Here is a 24,059-nt window from a genome sequence, read left to right on the forward strand (position 1 = left end):
TGTGCGGAACATTGATAATTGTAAGCAAGGTATGTCAACCCCAAATGCATCTTCGTTTACTACTTTAGAAGATCCTAACCGTTTGTGTGTGTTTATCCTGACGTGATTTCGAGATCTTACATCTCTCTGTAACTTCGAGGTAATGTACTGAAATATGGTTTCATTTTATTTCTAGATCTGGAACTCTTGAAATGCCACGTCGATGTAGTGTGTTCGGCTGTCGGTCGAATTATGATTCCGAAACACAGAGAACGACTACATTTTCTTTGCCATCTGACGAGAGTCGACGTGCACTGTGGCTTTGAAATATCCCAACAGACTCGACCAAACTAAAACGGCCAAATATTTGTGTAAAACACTTCGATGAATCGTGTGTAATTCGAGTGGACATAATTATGGACAGAGGACAACTGAAAAAATTTCCCAGAATAATCCCAAAACTCACCGAAAATGCTGTGCCAACTATTTTTCCCAACACTCCCTCATACTGTTCTAAATCAACTACAAAAGTGAGACGTTTTGCTGATGTGGAAGACGATAATCTTAAAAAACCTGTTCAAGACAGTATTGAGTCAAACAACTTACACATCCAACAAAATTTACTTTCGTGTCTCAATGACATTTCTGTATTTCTAGAAGGTCAGAAAATTTGCAGCAACAAGTGGTCTGTGATTAGAGATGATGGAAAACTGCATATCTGTCTTTTGGGATTAGACAGGGGAAAACCTTGTGTTACTGCATTCATCACTGTTAACAGTGATTTGAGCTTTAGAGTATATGTTAGTGAAGGAATTAATTTTGCAATTAATGCATCCATCAATGATGTGAAGAAATTAACTTCCATAAACGTATTAGAAAATGTAATATCAATGGTTGAGAAGGGGGAAATTTTGCCTAGTGTTACAGATAAATTAAACTGTGGTGTCAGTTGGTTGCACACTATCCCAAATTATGATGAAAATGCACAACTGAAATTTATCGTAGAACAACTCCAGGTATCACAAATCTCGAAAAACAACAGACATTATTGGCAACAACACCATGATAGTGGCATGCTGCTTGTATGTACATTCTGTCAGCGCATACAATGCCTTGAGGAAATGTGATTTAATGTTTTTACCTCACGCACGAACCCTGCAAAAACTAATTTGTAATTACCAGTTAGTCACTTCATCAGTTCAAACAAGTCCTTATTTAGAAAACAGGGTGAAATATTTATAAAAACATGAGTTGTTAGTGTCTCTGTTGTTAAATGAGATTTATGTGCAACCACAACTTTCATTTAAATCCGGCTCAATACATGGGGGTAGCTTTTTTGATCCCGAGACGTGTGCCAAAACAGAACAGGTTTTTATGGTCTCTTCTCTTTTGTCTAAACATGTTGATGTTATCAAGTAGTGCTTGTTGCTGATTTGTGGAAACGATCTGTAGTACGCTGTTTGATGATAGTTTATCTCAGGTGTTGCAGATGTAATCGTATGAGGAAAACACACCTACTGAAAGCAAAGGCGGTCTACCTATATTTCTCTGCACCTTGCATGAATATAATCTAGAACGGAAATGCCTATGACACGTCCGTCTTTTAATTTGTTTCGATCACTGTGATATGAATATTTCGCTGTCTGTAAGAAATGTTCATACACTTACAAATAATGTTATGAATGAAATTCTATGTGAGAGCCTTTCGAAAATTAGTTGTCTGTAACTGCATTTTAGAAAAAATTCTGATCACATTCTTTCCTTTCGTTCGTGCAATTATTGTGTGGTGTAATTACTTTACCGGTTACTGGAGACAAAAATGAACCACAAGCAAAAAATGTCTAAAACCACATACATCTAGACGTAAACTGTGCTTGGTTAGTAAGCAAACAAATTGAATAAACTCTTAATTGGGATGCATATGTTTTATTTGTCATGCCAGATCTGCTGTTTTTCAGCTATTAAATACATATGCCTACAACTGTGTTCTTGATTGCTAGGTTTCTAAGTATATCTTGCATCGAAGTTTACCAGTATTCAGAAATCCAGTATATGTGTATCCAGCACAATTTTAATTCATATAGAACTTTCACGGACGCATTTTAGACAGAGATGCTATCTGTTCTGAATTGACAAGATGTTGGGACGCTGCCGGTCACGTGACATCCTCTGTGTGACGTAGGCGGCGCGGCCTGTCTTTCTCGTTGGCCTCGGCCAATAGGCGACTGAAGAAGCTTGATTGTATTGTACTGAAAAGTGGTCAAAAGCGGTGAATGATTCAAATATATTGTTTTTTATATAGACACTGAAAGAACACCACAACATATTTTGTACATAATTATTAATCAGGAACTGAGTGTAAGCATTCATGTTAAGGGTTTTGAAAACACTTCCAAGAAAGTTGAAAAAACTGTAAGTAATATCCACGACCTAGACAATATTATAATATTTCTTGCAAATTTAGTGTGCAAAAAGGAAGAGAAACATCTTTAAGACATCATTCTTGAGTTGTCAGACAACTTAGAATATGAGGGGAAAACTAAACCTGCAGCTGAATTCATAAGAAGCCAGTTTCAGTTAAGCTTTTCGCCTCCTGAGACATGGGTTTCCTCCCCATGTTTTAGTATTTGCTTCTTTGTTGTTTTTTATTTCAAGTCATGCTTACAGATTCATACAGAGCACTGGAAATATTATTGTGCCTCATCCTAATACTATTAGAAACATCTGTGCAAATTCTGATGTTGATCCCAACAGTCCAAACTTTCAAGAATACATTTGGGAGAAAGTATCGAATCTGAATCATCATGATTGTTTTGTGACACTCATGTACGATAAAATACATATTAAGCCAGCCATGGACTACAAAGGAGGAAATTTAGTTGGTATGGCACATGATACCACTACTCTTGTAACAACTGCTCATGTGTTTATGGTGCAAGGTCTAATTTCACCATTTGAAGATGTTGTCCACATCCTGCCTGTAAATAAAATGACTGCTGACCAGTTGTTCAATGTAATAAAAAAAGTATTGATTGGGTTGGAAGACATAGGTTGAAAGGTTATTTGCATTTCGTCTGACAATAACTCAATTAATAGGAAAGCTGTTAGCATTTTGCAAATCCACCACAACTTAGTACTGCCTACCCACACCCTTCCGATCATTCCAGGCCCTTGTTTTGTGTTATAGACCCAGTACACATTTATTAACGCATCAGATATAACTGGGTGAATTTGAAAGATGAACTTCTGACATGTTGCTTCCCCAGCTTTGAAAATATATCCATGAGAATGCAAGCTTCATTTTCTGCAGTTAGGTCCATATTCGACATTGTAATGAACACATTATCTAAATTTGGATGTGGTTTACATATGAAAGCTGTGTGGCCCTTTTCGTTAGAAACACAAAATGTAAAGCTTGTTCGTCAACATCACGTGTATGTTTACTGGAGTTGGGGCCTACAAATAACATTAAAAATTATGAAAGAACTGCTGAATTTATTAAAATAACAAGCACATTGGGGAAAATTGTGAATCTTAAGTCCCCTTTGAAAGGCCTTAGACTTAGAGAAGAAATGCAAAAGCCTCTAACAAGCCACAAGGATGATGAGAGGTGTAAATTTCTAGAAAATTTTCTAAATTCTCTACACAACTGGAGCTCCATGAATTTGCCGCTCAGCAAGGAAAGACTCTCCACTGAAGCATACAACATTTGCATCATTATAACTGGGAACGTACTGTCTGTCAGAACTTAAAATGCCTGGAAAATTTCACACTGATGCCTTGGATCCAGGTTTGAATTGTATCGACAGCTGTCTGGATCCCAGTACTATGTATCAATGAGGCAAATATTTGAGGCCGAGAAAAAGCTGAGATTATCAACTTTGTTAGAGCTTCCTTTACGAGGTGACTAAGCTAAGAAAATTATAAGTTAGATCTCTACAGTCTGAATGTCTTACTGTTGCCTGTGACAGCTCAGCATCAGGTATTTGTAAATTAAGTGTCAGTCAACGTGATGTGGAACTTATCGGTCCAGTATTAGTAGTTCATTGCTGGATACTGTTGCTACAGCACAATAAAGAAGTTAAAGTGTGGTAACTGTGCTCAGTTTTTAACAATAGATAATCAGCTGGCATGTGGTGCTGAGCACAAACTAATTAAAGATCTTGATAGAGGTGGCTTGGGATATCCACAGAAAATGCCATTGCTGACAGTGATGTATTCTTTTTGGTTCATGCGGAAACTATTATCAGATGAACACTGTGATTCCTTTCTCAGGCTTCAGAAGCAACAGCAAACAGCATGTAAACTAATTCCCGATTGTGTCATGGCCAATGATGATTGTGCAGCAGACGTCTGTGACAAAGTTCAGCACATGAATTGTGTAAATTCAGCTATTAGGTATTTTTACGTAATTCGACGGTAATACGGAACACCATTACATCCTGATCTTTCCGCTGCTGTGTGAAGCTTATAACGTAATGTTTGTCCGTAATTGCTCGATAATGCGCAAGGAGGCGTATTAGGTAATTATAAAAGTGTTTAATTAAAATAATGATAGACCTCACGCTGGCAAATGACGGCTTTCACGAAATTTAATGCATAGAGCCATAAAAAAGACAATTAAAGTGCACAAACATGAAATAGTGGCTGTTGTGGCGCTTCCTCCGCTGCAAACTAGTGGAGATGAGCGGACACACGGGCGTAGTGAGCAGCTCACCTGGGGTCAGGGTTAGGGTTAGGGTTAGGCGTCGGCGAGGCAGAGGCGTGGAGGGGTGTGGCCGCGAGGCGACGCGCAGTGGGTAAGGGCGCCGGCAAATGGAGTCGTCCGCCGCTAAGCAGTGGATGTCTTCGGCGAACAGGCGAATACGAGAAAGATTACTTACCTAGTTCCACGTACTGCAACTAACGGTAACTATTGTTTCATTTCAGAGAGAATTAACCGACTTCAAGTTCTCTTACTGGAATATTGGTCACTGAAGTTAGTTGCCACTAAGTTGCCGTGTTCGCGCAAAATGTTTTGTCTGGTTCAAAAATGGTTCAAATGGCTCTGAGCACTATGGGACTTAACAGCTATGGTCATCAGTCCCCCAGAACTTACAACTACTTAAACCTAACTAACCTAAGGACAGCACAGAACACCCAGCCATCACGAGGCAGAGAAAATCCCTAACCCCGCCGGGAATCGAACCAGGGAACCCGGGCGTGGGAAGCGAGAACGCTACCGCACGACCACGAGATGCGGGCTTTTATGTCTGGCTCTAATCTTGTACTGAGGTCAATAGGCCGTTTTCTTCCAGTTACGTTTCGAATCAGTAACCTATTTAAAAATCTTTGTCAGTATGTCGGTGGCAAACAGAAAGGACGGCTGCAACTAATACTACTGCAACGTGACGGTTTGTCAAGAAAATCTTGTACTCCCGGTTTTCCGCAGTTTGTACGTATTTGCACACCGTGAAAATATTCAACTGCAGACCGGAGTTGGGGCATACAGCCCATCGCCGGTGGCATTATTTTGTGTGTCAAGCACGAAATCTTCACGATGTGAAAACTAATGTGAATCTGTGTGGTAGGCACATTGTCTTGTGTACGTCCTAGAGCTGTGCGACGTTCAAGGCCCACACTTCTCGCCCGCATTTGACACCATCTTCCCTTCTCCCCACTGTCACTATGTACTCGTACAATGTAACGTTCTCCATGACGTTATCTGTACACTGATAATCTTGAGCTCTCCTCTTGTGTTATCGACAGGTGATGAGAGCTTAGACTGATTACAGAAAGTTGGAGTGTTGATGCATTCTTTAGGATCGTTCACCGAAGGCAGTCTGCACAGACGAGAGCATCTTCAGTGAGCAGCGGCGTCCGTAGCTTGCACGAGCCCTCTACCTGCACTCACAACACTACATCTTCTCCTACTACACTCGATGAAACCTTCGCTTCTGTTCGCCGTTCGCCGTCTAGTATGAGGTTCTGGGTTATGGCGGACGGAAATCTTTGGAGCGAACCGCTAACGTGTGAAGGCACTCCGCATACTTAGGTGACGGCGTGGTTACGTGTCGAGCGCAGTTGGGTAACCGGTAGTCCGGCGTTTGCTGTTCGCGGTGCGTCGTGTACGAACGAATCGCGCTGTCGGTTCCCCGAACTCGCACCGATTCTTTGAGGGACTTCGCAGCGGTAAAGCCGAGCTGCAGCGTGCGGGCGTGCGCCACCGGTGCCGGCCCTCCTTCTGAGCGCGAACCATCTGCTCTGTTGTCAAAATTAGTGGGATTGTTCGCCGCGCAAAGCAATTCCCGATTAACGCGACCGAAGAAACGACTAATTTCGCTCGATACTGAAAGCAAAATGCGCCATGCAGTACGGCGGACGCTTCCTTGAGTATCGGTGGTGCGTGACAATGATGGTCCTCTGTTCTCCAGCCGCAGCTGCCGCTGAAACGCGAGCCACGCTGTCAGCCGACACCGCCCACCCGCCACCTGCGTCAGCACTCCCGACTTGCAGGCAGAGGAATCACTGTCCCTCCTATGCTGCTTTAAGTATTGGTACAATTACCGCTGCAAGCCACTTTCGCTTCATTGTCGGTTACTTACAACTCGTAACCACTCAAGTTTCTCTTATACAGGGTGGGGCAGATAAAAGTAGCCCTTGTAAGTATAGAGCAAATGCCCTGAAATTACGGAAACGAAGAGCTGACTTACCAATTATTTACAATGAGAAATACAGTGAAAAATACGTTTATAGAAAATGCTGAAAGAGACCTTGTGCAACATCGATACATAGCTGTACGCGTTGGCGGACATTCAGATGCACCCGGCGTAAAGTTCGGATATCGATGGTGGCAACTTCACGACTGATGTTGTCTTTGAGGCCTGTATTGTGCGTAAATTTGTTTCATAGACGTTGCTCTTTAAGTGCCCCACGCGAATAAAATCCGGAGAAGGTGGTGGTGGTGGTTTTGGGGGAGGAGACCAGACAGCGAGGTCATCGGTCTCATCGGATTAGGGAAGGATGGGGAAGGAAGTCGGCCGTGCCCTTTCAAACGAGCCATCCCGACATTTGCCTGGAGCGATTTAGGGAAATCACGGAAAACCTAAATCAGGATGGCCGGACGCGGGATTGAATCGTCGTCCTCCCGAATGCGAGTCCAGTGTGCTAACAAAACCCGGAGAACGTGGTGGCCATAAATGTTTGTTGACACTCAGTCAAGACATCGTGGACTCGTTACAGGGACATCTCAGACGTGTGGCATGTTGCCCCATCTTCCTGGAACCAGCGTGTTTTCTTTAACATTCAGTGAGTCGAGCACAAAATGTATCAAAAATTTCCATATACGCAATCGTGTCGGCACACAGTGTTAGGATCCTCCGTTGCCCAGTACCACGTTTTCTGTGGATTCTCACAATCGAAGACATGAAACCACGCTTCATCACTCGTGATGTAATGGAAAGGCTTTAACAAGCTATCGTTGGCGTTACTCAGATGCCTCGTGCAGTAATCTACACGTGTCTGACTGCCATCCTCCCGTAAATGCTGCACAACCATTACACAGTGTTCCGTTAACTTAAAACTTTTCAATCCGTTGCCAACTTCTCCGACTTACATGCGCCTCTTCGACCAATTCACGTGTAGACTTCTTTGGGATTTGAATAAGTCTTCCGTGAATTTCTGCAATAACTTCTGGTGTGTTAACTGAAGGAATTCCTTGTCGTTTGACACTCTGCACAGATCCGTAGATGGGTCAATTTTTATGCGCCTCGGTATTGCTCTCTCTGCTGGTAGTTCTCTATCTGGATCCTGACCTCCAAAATTTCGCGAGTTTTCTTCTCCGAGCCTGTTTTCACACGCGCTTCCCAATTTCGATACATTCTTCTATTGAGAATGTAATGTTGCAGACCGCAAAGACAAACGACTAACTTCGCTGATGAAACAGAAATTCTGACAGAAGAATGCTAGCAATCGATGACTGCATAAACCTGTCAATTGTTGTAGCTGTTTATTCCATTCCGGAAGTCAAAATATTTGACTCGCATTCACAGGGGATGCGGGCTGCGCCACGCCGCCGCGGCTCACTCGTAGCAGCCGCGCCAGCCTCACTGTGCCAACACAAGACGCGGACCACTCGTGGTACGAGTTCAAGAAATATTATCGACGGCAAAAAAATTAATAAGAGATGCTGCAGATCCCCCATGGTTCACAAAACGGGTCAAAACGCTGATGCAGAGGCAGCGACTGTAGCACGCCAAAATTCGGAGTATGCTGATGCATGAGGTCCATACTTAACAATCATATACAACCGTTCGCTCGACGAAAGATCCATACCCAAGGACTGGAAAGTTGCACAGGTCACACCAATATTCAAGAAAGGTAGTAGGAGTAATCCACTAAATTAAAGGCCCATATCGTTAACGTCGATATGCAGCAGGATTTTAGAACAAATATTGTGTTCGAACATTACAAATTACCTCGAAGGAAACGGTCTGTTGACACACAGTCAACATGGGTTTAGAAAACATCGTTCCTGTGAAACACAACTAGCTCCTTATTCACGTGAAGTGCTGAGTGGTATTGACAAGAGATTTCAGATCGATTCCGTATTCCTAGGTTTCCGGAAGGCTTTTGACACTGTACCACACAAGCGGCAAGTAGTAAAATTGCGTGCTTATGGAATATCGTCTCAGTTATGTGACTGGATTTGCGATTTCCTGTCAGAGAGGTCACAGTTCGTAGTAACTGACGGAAAGACATCGACTAAAACAGAAATGATTTCAGGCGTTCCCCAAGGTAGTGTTGTCGACCCTTTGCTGTTTCTTATCTATATAAACGATTTGGAAGACAATCTTAGCAGCCGTCTTCGGTTGTTTGCAGATGAGGCTGTCGTTTATCGACTACTAAAGTCATCAGAAGATCAAGACAAACTGCAAAAGGCTTTAGAAAGATATATCTGAATGGTGCGAAAAGTGGCAGTTGACCCTAAATAACGAAAAGTGTGACGTCATCCACACGAGTGCGAAAAGGAACTCGTTAAACTTCTGTTACACGACAAATCAGTCTAATCTAAAAGCCGTAAATTCAACTAAATACCTAGGTATTACAATTACGAACAACTTAAGTTGGGAAGAACACATTGAAAATGTTGTGGGGAAGGCTAATCAAAGGCTGCGTTTTATTGGCAGGACACTTAGAAAATGTAACAGACCTACTAAGGAGACTGCCTACACTACGCTTGTCCGTCCTCTTTTAGAATACTGCTGCGCGGTGTGGGATCCTTACCAGGTAGGACTGACGGAGTACATCGAAAAAGTTCAATGGAAGGCAGCACGTTTTGTGTTATCGCGAAATATGGAAGAGAGTGTCACAGAAACGATACAGGATTTGGGCTGGAAATCATTAAAAGAAAGGTGTTTTTCGTTGCGACGGAATCTTCTCACGAAATTCCAATCACCAACTTTCTCCTCCGAATGCGAAAATATTTTGTTGACACCGACCTACGTAGGGTGGAACGATCACCACGATAAAATAAGGGAAATCAGAGCTCGTACGGAAAGATATAGGTGTTCATTCTTTCCGCGCGCTATACGAGATTGGAATAATAGAGAAATGTGGAGGTGATTCGATGAACCCTCTGCCAGGCACTTGAATGTGATTTGCAGAGTATCCATGTAGATGTGAATTTCAAAGAATGCGAAACCACGAGGATTGGCATAGTTTTACAGAAGCTCGAAATTTAGCGCAAACTTCATTGCGAGATGCTTTTAATGATTTCCACAACAAGTCTGACAGAAAACGCAAAGAAACCCTGGTCCTATGTAAAGTATAGCACTTACGAGGTAATGGCGATTATCGACGCGGGGCGTCAAATTTATTCCATATACTTAGATTTCCAGAAGATTTTTGACACCGTTCCTCAAAAGTAACTTGTAATGAAATTGCGTGCCTGTGAAGTCCCGTCTCAATTTTACGAGTGGATTCGGGATTTCCTGTCAGAAAGGTCACAGTTCGTACTAACTGACGGAAAGGCAGAAGTAAGATCTGGCGTTCCCCAAGAAAGCGTTATAGGCCCGCTGCTGTCCCTTCTCTACATAAACGGTCTAAGAGAAAATCCGAGCGGCCCTCTTAGACTGTTTGCAGATGATGCTGTCATTTACCGTATTGTAAAGCCGTCAGATGATCAAAACCAACTGCAAAATGATTTAGACAAGATGTCTGAAAGCTGCCAAAAGTGGCATTTGACTCTAAATAATGAAAAGTGTGAAGTCATCTATACGAATACTAAAAGGAATCCGCTAAATTGTGGTTAAACGATAAATCACACAAATTTAAACGCTGTGAATTCAACTGCATACTTAAACTAAACAACTAAACTCCTTCCGAACAGGCTATGAAGGCCCAAAGGTACCGACCGGCCGCCGTGTTATCCTCAGACCACAGGCGTCACTGGATGCCGACATGGAGGGGCATGTGGTCAGCACACCGCTCTCCCGGCCGTATGTCAGTTTCCGACACCAGAGCCACTACTTCTCAACCGAGTAGCTCCTCAGTTTGCCTCACAAGGGCTGAGTGCATGCCGCTTGCCAACAGCGCCCGGCAGACTGGATGGTCACCCATCCAAGTGCTAGCCCAGCCCGACAGCGCTTAACTTCGCTGATCTGACGGGAACCGGTGTTACCACTGCGGCAAGGCCGTTGGCAACTAAATACTCAGGGATTACAAATGCGAAAGAGCACACGGATAACGTGGTGGGGTAAAGCAAACCTAAGACTGCGATTTACTCGCAGAACACTTAGAAAACGCAACAGGATTACAGAAGAGACTGCTTACACTACGTTTGTCCAGCTTATTTTGGAGTGTTGCTGTGCGGTGTGGGGTCCGTATCAGATAGGACGGATGGAGACATCGAAAAAGTTCAATGAAGGGCAACTCGTTTTGTATTATCGCGAAATGCGGAAGAGAGCGCCACGAAAATGATTCGCAAATTGAGGTGGGAATCATTTAAACAAAGCCGTTTTTCGTTTCGGTAGGACCTTCTGACAACATTTTAATCACCAACTTTCTCCTCAGAGTGTGAAAATATTATGCTGGCGCCTACTTACAAAAGGATAAATAATCATCGTAATAAAATAAGGTAAATCAGCGATGACACGGAAAGATTTAAGTGCTCATTTTCCTTGCGCGCTGTTCGAGAGTGGAGAAACAGTTTGAAGGAGGTTCAGTGAACCTCCTACCAGGCTCATGCGGTAATTATGGATTGCAGAGTAATCATGTAGACGTATATTATTAATGTCATTTTCATCTGCAGGCTGTCTTTCACAGTTACCCCCCTAAATATATCTGCTCACTCCGTCTGCAGGCCACGAGTGGCCTACCGGGACCATCCGACCGCCGTGTCATCCTCCGTGGAGGATGCGGATAGGAGGTGCGTGGGGTCAGCATACCGCTCTCCCGGTCGTTATGATGGTATTCTTGACCGAAGCCGCTACTATTCGGTCGAGTAGCTCCTCAATTGGCATCACGAGGCTGAGTGCACCCCGAAAATATATCTGCTGCACCTACCAATTAATTACAGACACACGCTTATTAAAGACCATTGATGAATTTCGTGAAACAGTAATTCGTGTTAAAATAGGCAGTAACCTGATTGCAGTTACTCACGAACTTGAGGATTCATGATTTATTTAGAAAATCAAATTTCGTTTTGATACTTCATCATGTACACTAACCTACATAAAGTTAAAAAATACTCAGTTTATGATACACTCACGTTAAATAATTATTAGATTTTATTTATCACTTCGTATATTTGAAGGCAAGTTTCACAAATAAATGTGAAACCAAATAGCTACAACCATACAGGCCTATCAGACTCCTTTTACCGTTGTGATCTCGCCCTGAACACTGCCAATATACAGCAACTCGCTGATTAGAAACGCACAAGAAGTTTACAGTAGTGGGTAGCGAGTAGAATCCAAGTCTTCACATAACTTGACGAAGCAGCACAAGAGCTACCGTCACACGGTTTAGTTGTGCCATTGCTTCGGACAATTTGCTTTGTTGAATTACTGGCTTTAAGAAAATTAAAAAAATAAAAATAAAAAAGAACGTCCTGCCATAAGGGCAGTGCACGCCACCTTGTTCCGACGTATCATTTTCTCATTTGTTTTACAGTGATGTCACACACATTTTAATATCGTAACTAGAGAACACACACACACACACACACACACACACACACACACACACACACACACACACACGCACGCATACACACAAGCGCCACATTTAATGCTTTCCTGCCCAGTAAAGGAAAAACTGGATCAAACGATTAAATACTTTGGAGAATACTACCAAAGCAATTAAAAACAGAAAAGCGTACTTGTTTTAATTTATATATAGCAAGTGGGACTTCTGAGTCCCTTCATCGGACCTGACCGGGTTCTTTGCTTATTCATTAGTAATATTAGTGTAAAATAATTAAAACGAAACAAAATCAATTATTAACATGAAAATTCTCATAATAACGCCCCTTCACGTCCTATGATCCGTACACTCTTATGGCGAAATGAACAATGCACTGGTACGACGGTCTGTTATTTCTTTCCTGCCATCTGCGGACAGAGATATTGAACTACGACAGCCAATGAGTGTCGTGTGCTACACAACGTCCCGGCAGGCCACCGGTGCACGCATTCATCTTGAGCCTCTTATCATTCTAAGAGGTGGGCGGGACTTCTAAATACGTTGGGCCGATCGAGCCCGTGACCTCCGCTTTACGAGCCGCTGACGCTAACCCATACCACGGAGGACGTTGCCTGCCTAAACCTGATATGCGCGGTTTTCTTTATCACTTCTTTGTGATATTGCAATATGCTTAGTCCATCAACGTTATCGTACATTTACCATGGGGATAATGGTACCATCTTTTTTTTGGCGAGACACGAAAGTGAGTAAGATGGGAACCTTATTATTTAGGTGAGTTGTAACACTGCAGTATCTAGCTTGAGCAGTCTTCTACCCGTGAGTAAAGCTCTGCTGCTGTAACAGCCAAGGAACAAACAGAAAACATGGGCTCTGTGGTTTACAGCACAGAGCAATTCATCTCTCGACAAGCGTCGAGTAAACAACTCGGCACAAAGAAACCTCAAGGGCAGCAAGATTTGGTGCGTCTCAAGTTTCCTGTGGCGCTCTGTTTGCAGCGACAAAAACACTCGTCTCCTACGCCAACACAGGCGTAAGACGAGAGAGAGTGAGAGAGGGGGGGGGGGGGAAGGGAGGGTTTGCTTGGCGTTGACAACTGTTACATGCCTTAGGCGGCTATTTCTCAAGCTTGAGGGCGACGCTAAAAGTTGCATGCTACGATCCGCATCACTCGTTTGTGTAATTTTACGACGGAACGAGAAGAATAACATTTCTCTGCTGTCCTCCGTTGAGAACCCTATTTAATTTTTGTGGCCATTAGTACGTTGGAGAAAGTAATGTTTTTCTAAGACTTTTTTGTTGGATGACTGTCCAGACAAAACTATACAGATTTCCTTAACCGCTCTCCCAGCTAAGTGAATGGCGCATCGCACAAAATATATTTGTACTGTTTAAGCAACCCAGTCAAAAATAATTTAAGATGTTTTTGCCAATATTTTCCAGTCTTGCTGATAGGCAAGGGACACATAAAATCGGAGGTTTGTCTAAGAATATGCGCAATAGTTTTGTAAATATAGTCAGAGAACAGTTTTACTTCGACACAAGTTTCAGTAACTGGCAGCCAGCAGTTCCATTTGCATTCCAGCATGCTCCAGTTACTTCTGGAAGCGCATTATTTTGTAGAGCGAAATAAACAATCCACGGGACTGGGTGTAACACGACACATCTTTACAACCAATACCCCTACAGGACATGATGTGCACTTGATTTCCTCCGACGCTAAATCGACCTTTCCGCGGCTAGTCATAGAAGCATCGAGGAATATTTGACTAGAAGGACCCTGAAAGTTATACTAGACGACGAATGCCCCACAGAAATGAAAATAAGATGGAGCGTGCACCATGGAAGCATAACAGCCCCTCTAATGTCACCGACACTACAAGATTGTCCGCTGAAGATGCCGTTTTCTTCGGTAAGTTGTCGTCGTTACACTGTCGCAAGGAACCACAGAAAGACTTGGACTGAATTAAATGTGGGCAAATGTGAGATAATGCCTTATCACTGAGAGAAGGTTTAGTGGTAACACCGAGACGGTGACGTAAAATCAGTACTGTATTAGGTAAAATTGTTTGGAGTGTTGTCGGGAAATGTGGTGCGTCTCTGAAGGAGATCGCATTCGACACTCTAGTGCGGCCGATTCTAGAATGATGTTCAGAGATGGGAGTCGCCAGGAAGCAGGCGTGTCTAGAGACACGGAACGAGCTCAGTCAGAGGCACATACTCGGTGTAACGCATACCAAAGTGCAACAGAAATGCTCGCTGAAAAAATGTGATGTAGTTGTTGCTAAACGCTGTTCGGTAAATTTATAGAACCTCTTTTCGAAAAGGAATTTGCGACCATTCTGTTGCAAGACGTGTACATCGCGCAGGGGTCATAAGAAAAAGTTACGAGACAGAGATCTGGGCGAGTAAATAGGCTTTCCCGTTGCTCGCTGTGAGAAAAAAGTACTAAAGGCGACTAACCGTTTGTTGTTTTAACGGTTAAGCACCGAGCTGCACCGTTCCACCTAGCGATGTCAGTGGTTCAAATGGCTCGGAGCACTATGCGACTTAACTTCTGAGGTCATCAGTCGCCTAGAACTTAGAACTAATTAAACCCAACTAACCCAAGGACATCACACACATCCATGCCCGAGGCAGGATTCGAACCTGCGACCGTAGCGGTCGCTCGGCACCAGACTGTAGCGCCTAGAACCGCACGGCCACTCCGGCCGGCCTAGTGATGTCAGTACTTGCCGACTAAAGTGCTGAGTGGTCAGAAGGTTTCCGGACTTGGCGGCTGGCAAACAGTATCTGACGTAAACTGTGATTGCGGTGGAGCTGTCCTCTGTTAGGTCTGAACAAATGCAGACCGTGGAGTAAGTTTAGCTCAAGTGTAATAGATGTCATCTAGACTGCTGTGAGCGCTTGTCATTATAATTTCGACCGAATATGAGTTTTGATTGTCTAACTGGTAAGACAGAAGCAGAGAGACTATTTCAGCAATATTACTGACAGCGACGAAATATTGTTGAAGGAAACATCACTAAAGCGATAAAGTCGAAAAGAAACGCAGTTCTTTAGAAAGACAACTCTGGTGACACTTATCTTTAATTTGTTCGCTAAAAAGCAGTGAAGAGGAGCTACAGACCAGAAACGAGCGTCAAAATGGAGTAACGAAGTTAGCTGTCCAGTCCATGCAAACGGGTACTAAAGTTAACTACAATGTGGGTTAGAGAGAGAGAGAGAGACAGAGAGAGAGAGAGAGGCTTGTGCTGGGTGAACGCTGACGCACAGCAAGAGCACGTGCGGCTGCTACGCCACTGTCTGAGGCAACTTCTGCTGGCTGCAGCTCGCGGCCTACCGAGTGGGATCTGACGTAACGGAACGCTACGGTCACAGCACAGCGTCGACAACAGCTTAAACGTATTAGCGGTCGTAGCGAAGCAGAGTAAAGTTTCCTCCAGCAGCAGAAACACAAACGCAAGCTAGCGGATGACAATAAAGTTTTCTCCAGCAACAGAAAGATTATACGATGAAATATATTAACGTGGGTATAAACTAGCTTCCTAAGTTACACAAACAAAGTGTGAACAACTTGCTTAACACCGCCTTCGCCCTCCTTTGTAAAGCAGTACGGCGGCTATTTTGTGTGGCACCGAGTCAGCGAGTTGTCGCCGCAGACGTGTGGCACGGAGAACAACACCCTCCTGGAACCGCTGTTGTACTGCTGGAAGGTGCGATCGCCGGCACGAAGGGACGCAGACGGTCCTCGGATATCACTGTGCCTTCGACTCCGTGGGGGCCCGTGCGAATGTTCCCCTTAGCGTAACAGGGGCCGCGACCGACTTGCGGCCGTGGCGCGCTGCTCGTTTCCGGCAGCAGTTGTCCCGGACGGCGGCGCACCTCGGCCGGGTGTGACGAGAATCGTGGTGGACAGCCTACAAGGCGACACGCTTCCATTCTACTGCGGTCGGACCTCGGTGACAGTGTGTACCCAGCCACTGCAGTCCAAACTGATGACGTCGCCGGGTCAGTACGCTGCGTGCTGCGGGGGCCCGTGTTGTGCACTCGCACTGCCCGCCTAACCCGCTTTACGGAGCGGCAAGCCTCCGACATCGCACGCTGTCCTCCGACCACTTGGCACACGGAAGATCGCGACAGCCAGTCTGACGTTCGTTGCCGTCACTCCCCGGCAGCCCCGCACCGCACCTCAGTCAGCGGGTGTCTCCTTTTGCGTCTCGTGGAGCCGCCAGGTCGTCATTCGCCTCCGCCCCACTTTTACACGTTCTTGCCCGCAACGCCATTAGTTCACGAGTAATGGTCGTACTGTTTTGGTTTATCGACGCACATTCTGAGGAAAGCGTAATCTGAGAAAAGAAATGCAGGTTACAGGAAAAGTGCGAAATGCTGAGAGCATTGGAAAAGTAATGTCACAGTAGCTTGTTAAGAGTATTTGCCTGGATAAGATATGACGTACGGAAGTTGTACACACAGCAGGCCAGGAGGAAGTGTACGGAACGACGAACTGATAGGTCGTACCAGAAACAATCTACGATTAGCTAAGTGACAGTACAGAGGAATAAAAGTGAAAATTGTTCCGGATACACTGTACAACACAATTAAAGGGTAACTCTTTCGAAACGCAGTAACTGTCTCTCACTAGATTAAAAATCTCGAAATTCTGCTCAACGGTGTCCACACGGTTCCTCTGAACGGTGCAAGAAAAGCGTGGCGGTCCGCAGCCTCAGCCTCGGGCTCGGCGTCGCTTCGAACATCGAGGTGTCCACAAATGCGAAAAACAGAGAGGTGTAAGGTGTGTTACCGAGGTCACATTGGCACCGAACTTGACGACAGTTCTTCCCAACTCTATCATGATGGGTCGACACACTCCCTCTTACCCACATGACACCCCTCCTTTCGATTACTCTGTGTCGAGATGAGAACCACGACGACAAGCGTTAAAATACAGCAACTTCATTTGTTACGGGTGGGTGACGAAAACATTTCACACACGTCGCTATTCAGAGATGTCACGAAAACAGGTGAGGGCGTGCGAAAGTAGGTGAGTGGAAGCAGCCCCCTGCTCGGGACGTCGACTCACAGACCCAGCGACAGTTGGCTGCAGTGTGACGACCGACAGCTGGGCTCTGCCACTCTGCTGGCGCCACATCGTGGGCCAGCAATCGCACTAAACGTGACGGCGCCCCTGTCGGGTGCTGTGCGACCACAGTTCTTGGTGTGGTGTACAGTGGGAATGACCCGGGACCGCTCAGAACCTCCGGATGGATTCTGAACGTGATGCTTATGCTTCTTCAGCCATCGTGTTCCGCGCCCTTCTGTGGTGTGGTCACGACGGGTGCGGTTGCGACATTTACACATACCGTACATAAATAAAATACCAATGAGTCCCTTTACTTTAAGACCTGCCAGTTCGGTAGCACTGTCGGTACCACCCAGCCAGATTTGTTGAGCATTCTGAAGATGTTTCTGCACGGAGGCAACTTGTGAGTGAATCTTACTCGCCGGCAGTCTGGCATCTCCCTCACACGCCTGCGATACCAGCGGCTATCGCAGAAGCTAAAACTCTGTAGGAGATTGTTGAGGTATACTTTTAAAGTGGTCGAAAAAGCTCGAGGGGTAGCACCGAGGATGTTGTCGAACTGCCGTGTCACAGGAGGGCGCGAAACACGAGGTCTGAAAGAGCAAATGCACCCACCGATCCTTCTAGCGACGTCCACATTTCGTAGAATGGTTTTCAATGGTCCCTAGGGGTTCCACAATGTATACCACAGCAAAGAAATTGCGGTCCCACTGTGTTCCAAAGAGGTGCGGTCACGTCCAGTAAGATGTCACTAGAGTCAAAAGTTGCCAAGACCGTCGTCCCGTCGCTCATGCGAGTGCGAACTGTCGTTTTCCACCGCACAATGTGTGGGAATCGACGCCGTGAGGTAAGGGGCGCTTTCACTGCGGCCCTTTGTGCCACCCCAGAGGCCTTTCCGTGTCGATTCTGAGCGGCCGAGTCTACAACCGGTCGCCACCTTTGCCAGAGTGAACACGAACGACATCACGCCAACAGCCAACCGGCTGCTCCGCTCCAAACATCTTCGACGGGCCCACGCACAAACCACGCAAAAACACTCTGACCGGACAACGTTTTGATCGCTGCTACCTAAACCAGTTAAGCAGTATCTCGGTGGTCCCACAGCCCAGCTCGAAACAAATAAACAAATTATCCGTTCATTATGTTTGGTGAATGTACTATATTATTCGTGTGGTGAGACGCAAGCCAGTGCGACGAGGTCGGGAGCGAGGTTGTGGGTGCGCGAGCGGCCCTGGTTCCAGAGCCGGCTGCTGGCTGCAGGCGCGTCTCTTATCTGCCGACCGCCCGGCCTGGCCGCTTCCTCGCCGCACGCCGCACTATCTGGGCCGGCGAGAGAGCAGTGTGTGCGTGCGCTCCAGCCGGCGATAGGCGCGCCGCGCGCCAGCCTCCAGTCCTGGCGTGGTACGCGCTCTCGCCTCACACCGCGTCTTCCGACCTCCTCCACTGCAGCTAAACCGTCACCTCCTCCACCTACTACCAAACTTGACACGCTATCTGTTTGTTATACGTAAATGTTTCCACCGCATTTCATACGTAAATTACTGTTAACTGTTTTGGATTTACAACTGAGAACAGAGAAAAGACAAAAATGCAAGTTTACTGTAAAATATAAACAGTTACAAAAATCTTAATATTATATGCTTCCCAAGAAATAATACGTTTGTTTTGTGTCGTCACACAAATGTTTCCCTTTTTATTTTTCTTTCAATGCCATAAATTGTTGAATACATTTCAAAAAATGAAAATATACGACTGCTATACACTTTTTTTCACATTGTAAATGTGTCTAAAGTAATCCAAGCATTCTGACGCGCCCCCTACGAAGGTAACCGCTCCAGTTTGACTGGCGGCGCTCGAGCAGATCACGAGAGCAGTTCTCGGCTTAAGTGAGCTGAGCGAGTGGATCGTGCCAGCCCGACGTCTCACAACATAAACGCCTTCTGTTTACCTTAACTTTGCACTTATTAATATCTTTGTACATTGCCGAGATCCTCACTGCACACACTGGTTCGGTGCAGCTTTCTACGCCGGTCTACCCTGCAAAAGCTACTTCACTTCTAAATAATTAATGCACCGTATATCCGTTTAAGCCTATGTTCATTCGCCCCTTGACCTGCCTCTTTAGTTTTCTAGCTCCACACATTACCAAACTGACGATTTCTTACCTACTCAGTTCTGTTCTTTTCAACTTCAGTCAAGTTCCGGCTTAAATGTCTTTTTTTTTTTTTTCTACCAGTCAAATTCAGTTGCTCTTTGTAGTTATCCGCTCTACTTACCCAATCTTCAGAATTTTCTCTAGTATGACATTTCAAAAACTTGTCTTCTCCTTTTGTCAGAACTGCTTATCGTTCACATCCATACAAGGCTACTCTCCATAACAATAACTTAACAAAATGCTTCCTTACATTTAAAATTACACACATCAAAAAAACACTTTGCATCACCCCAGTTCCCAGTCCTCCTGAAGACAGATATTGTATCACAGACACAGTCCTTTTGACTGCTCGGGGATTGTTCAGAGATGTCACTAAACCCGCCCAGAGCTGTAAACAAACATCAATGAGCAGCGCCTATTACACGGAGGGGGTCCGACAGCCGATCAGTTCCAGTCACTCCACCAGGAAGCAGGTATATGGGCTCGTCTCTAGTACAATCATGCCTAGACGGTAAGTACCGCGGTTCGATAGCGTCCGCATTGTTACCTTGTGACAGGAAGGGCTCTCTACAAGGGAAGTGTCCAGGTGACTCAGAGTGAACCAAAGCGATGTTGCCGGCCGAAGTGGCCGCGCGGTTCTGGCGCTGCAGTCTGGAACCGCGAGACCGCTACGGTCGCAGGTTCGAATCCTGCCTCGGGCATGGATGTGTGTGTTGTTCTTAGGTTAGTTAGGTTTAACTAGTTCTAAGTTCTAGGGGACTAATGACCTCAGCAGTTGAGTCCCATAGTGCTCAGAGCCATTTGAACCATTTGAGCCAAAGCGATGTTGTTCGGACATGGAGCAGACACAGAGAGACAGGAACTGCCGATGACATGCCTCGCTCAAGCCGCCCAAGGGCTACTACTGCAGTGGATGACCGCTACCTACGGATTATGGCTCGGAGGAACCCTGACAGCAACGTCACCATGCTGAATCATACTTTTCGTGCAGCCACAAGACGTCGTGTTACGACTGAAACTGTGCGCAATAGGCCGCACGATGCGCAGCTTCACTCCCGACGTCCATGGCGAGGTCCATCATTGCAACCACGACACCCTGCAGCGCGGAACAGATGGGCCGAACAACATGCCGAATGGACCTCTCAGGATTCGCATCTCTTTCTCTTCACCGATGAGTGCCGCATATGTCTTCAACGAGACAATCGTCGGAGACGTGTTTGGAGGCAGCCCGGTCAGGCAGAATGTCTTAGACACACTGCCCTGCGAGTGCAGCAAGGTGGAGGTTCTCTGTTTTGGGGTGGCTTTATTTGGAGCTGACGTACGCCGTTGGTGGTCGCGGAAGGCACCGTAACGGCTGTACGATACGTGAATCCCATCCTCCGACCGATAGTGCAACCATATCGGCAGCATATTGTCGAGGCATTCGTCTTCATGGACGGCAATTCGAGCCCTCTCCGTGCACATCTTGTGAATGGCGTCCCTCAGGATAACTAAATCGCTCTACTAGAGTGGCCAGCATGTTCTCCAGACATGAACCCTGGGATGGATTGGAAATCGCTGTTTATGGCATCAATGCAAGAGGACGTACCACTGGATATTAGAGGTACCAGTGTGTACAGCAATCTGGACCAACACCTCTGAAGGTCTCGCTGTATGGTGGTACAACATGCAATATGGGAAACACCGCTGCAGAGCGAAAATCTCATTCTGGATGCAATATGTGGTTTTCATGAGCAATAAAAAGGGCAGAAATGATGTTTATGTTGATCTCTATTCTAATTTAGTGTACAGGTTCCGGAACTCTCGGAACCGAGGTGATGTAAGACTTTTTTTGATGTGCGTATATTCGGCGTTACTATTTGTTCTCCAGTGTGGAACCGCGCGACCGCTACGGTCGCAGGTTCGAATCCTGCCTCGGGCATGGACGTGTGTGATGTCCTTAGGTTAGTTAGGTTTAAGTAGTTCTAAGTTCTAGGGGACTGATGACCTCAGAAGTTAAGTCCCATAGTGCTCAGAGCCATTTTTGAACTATTTGTTTTTCAGAAACGCTCTATTCGCTGTTGTGAGGCAGCATTTAATATCCTACCCTGGCAATCGACAGTTATTTCGCTGCCAAATAGCGGAAGTCATCGATTATTTTCAGTGTCTCATTTCCTCATCTGATGTTCCCAACACCGCTCGATTTAATTGCACTACCTTTCATTATTTTTCTTTTGCTTTTGTTGGCGTTCAATTTTTGAAGCTGTTTTCAAGTCATTACCGCTGAATTAATCGGACAGCTTCCTTAATTGTTCGGTCCTTCCAGTGTTATCTCGCATTTATCGACACTTAAAGGAGCGTATCATTAAGTACGTGAAGCAACATTCCAGTCCAGGTGTCGTTGCATCAAACAACGGTGATGTCTCGAAGAGAACAATCTGACTGCTGGTGACGCCATCGGGTAAATCCTGTATCTAGGCGCGCGCCGAGGACAAGTCTCGTGCAGCTAATGCAGTGTCACGTTCGTTTCTGTTGAACACTGGCCGTGCACTGGGTTCTGTTAACACGAAAATTTGTGGACTCAGTCGCAGTCTGTCAAGATACTTGGTAACGCAATATCTCCGTTACTAGCCGACGTCGTTGTACAGTGTCGATGGCTAAGAACACAGATTCTACGTACTGACGTGCACCTTCCATTTGGGAGATGTCGCGTGTAGACAAAGCAGACAGTCACATCAGAGGCTTTTCTAGAATCCGTGCTGAATCTTTGCGAAAACTGTCTTTTTCCGCAAAAACATCACAAAATATTGGCCCAGAGTGTGCTCTAGCAGCCCGCAGCAGACGGATAGTGGAGGCAGCGCTCAGTAATATTCTCCTTCCGTTCTTTGACCCTTTTTGTGAACAAGAGTGATCTGCGCTGTTTTCATGTAATGCCGGACGTTCTCCACGAACACAAACTGGTCGTATTCAAAGTACGGCCCAGCGAATTCCGTCAGGGCCGGGTGGAACGTTGGCCTTCAGGAGTCCTCTCTGGTTTTCATTGGTGTTGACAGATCTGTAACGAACGGCCGACAATGGCTTTCACATACACCCAAAATTATTGTTTTTTTTTTCTTTTTCTATCGACTGCAGCGCTTCGTCTCGTCCCATGCCGGCAATGGGGAGGGCTAGGTGTCGGCGCACGCGCTTGTGCTGCAGTGTCCTGCGGTTGCAGACCAGGAATCCCGCGCTCTCGGCTGCCTGCAGAATATCTCCCCGTACTTACTGCAACCTATATCCTTCTGAATCTGCTTATTGTATTCATCTCTTGGTCTCCCTCTACGATTTTTACCCTCCACGCTGCCCTCCAATGCTAAATTTTTGATCCCTTGATGCCTCAAAACATGTCCTACCAACCGATCCCTTCTTCTAGCCAAGTTGTGCCACAAATTTCTTTTCTCGCCAGTTCTATTCAATACCTGCTCATTAGTTATGTGATCTACCCATTTAATCTTCAGCATTCTTCTGTAGCACCACATTTCGAAAGCTTCTATTCTCTTCTTGTCCAAACTATTTACCGTCCATGTTTCACTTCCATACATGGCTACACTCCATACAAATACTTTCAGAAACGACTTCCTGACACTTAAATCTATACTCGATGTTAACAAATTTCTCTTCTTCAGAAACGCTTTCCTTGCCATTGCCAGTCTACATTTTATATCCTCTCTACTTCGACCATCATCAGTTATTTTGCTCCCCAAATAGCAAAACTCCTTTACTACTTTAAGTGTCTCATTTCCTAATCTAATTCCTTCAGCATCACCCGACTTAATTCGACTACATTCAATTATCCTCGTTTTGCTTTTGTTGATGTTCACCTTATATCCTTTCAAAACACTGTCCATTCCGGTGACATAAACGTCCACAAATCTCTATGCAACAGAAACTGAACATCATTTTGCCATTTTCATCGCGAAATTGCCGACTTATTCATGTCTGGAGTAATAATAGAGGGTTGTTTGCCTGGGTTGTCTGCTACCGTAGTGATAGGTGTTTGCTACTGCAGGGGAGGTGGAGGGCTGGTCTGCTTTCGGTTCTAATCTCGATGGAGACAAATAGACCATCAGCAAAGAAATTTTAAGAAACTCTCGCGCTCCCAATACGTTTTGTTGCTACCTTTATTCTGTACCGGCGCCCTGTGGATGTCAATATGAAACTCTTGTAGAATTTCATACTTGTTACTGCCTACTTTTTCCGCTTCTGTCAACTGAATTTCGTTATGAATCTTCACGCATTGCTAAATTTACACACTTTCATGGTGGGTCAACAACGGTAATCCAGTATGACTGGTCTGAACGTTGACACAGACCGTTTCGCGGCTGAATGCGCATAATATTTTGCTAATTCGTAACGATCCGGGGTACTTTGTCTTACTAAAACGGTTATGTTATCTCTATTAGATGAAATTCATTTTTATTAGTACAGTTCATACTAATTAGCGTTTCTTTTTTCATTTATATCTTATATTTACGTGTTGTGTTTAACACACTAATCAGCATTAATATAGTCTTACACATGATTGAAAACCGTCTCACAAAGTTCGGATACTTTTTCAATTTCACGCCTGTGCATAGTATGTTGGTAGCACTTCGTCGTCTTGCCTGTTATGCTGTGCAGCAGACTTTAAAGCTGTGC

The 24,059-nt window shown here is 45.2% G+C and overlaps 1 protein-coding gene and 1 pseudogene across 1 annotated transcript in view; both read right to left on the reverse strand.

The window, feature by feature from the left end:
- Positions 1 to 24,059, reverse strand: part of LOC126456761 (caskin-2) — a 960,013-nt gene that overhangs the window by 458,619 nt on the left and 477,335 nt on the right. The gene's annotated exons all lie outside the window — the stretch shown is intronic.
- LOC126458957 (5S ribosomal RNA) lies at positions 10,543 to 10,660 on the reverse strand (annotated as a pseudogene).

This window comes from Schistocerca serialis, chromosome 2, assembly GCF_023864345.2.
Source record: "Schistocerca serialis cubense isolate TAMUIC-IGC-003099 chromosome 2, iqSchSeri2.2, whole genome shotgun sequence".
Lineage (NCBI taxonomy): Eukaryota > Metazoa > Arthropoda > Insecta > Orthoptera > Acrididae > Schistocerca > Schistocerca serialis.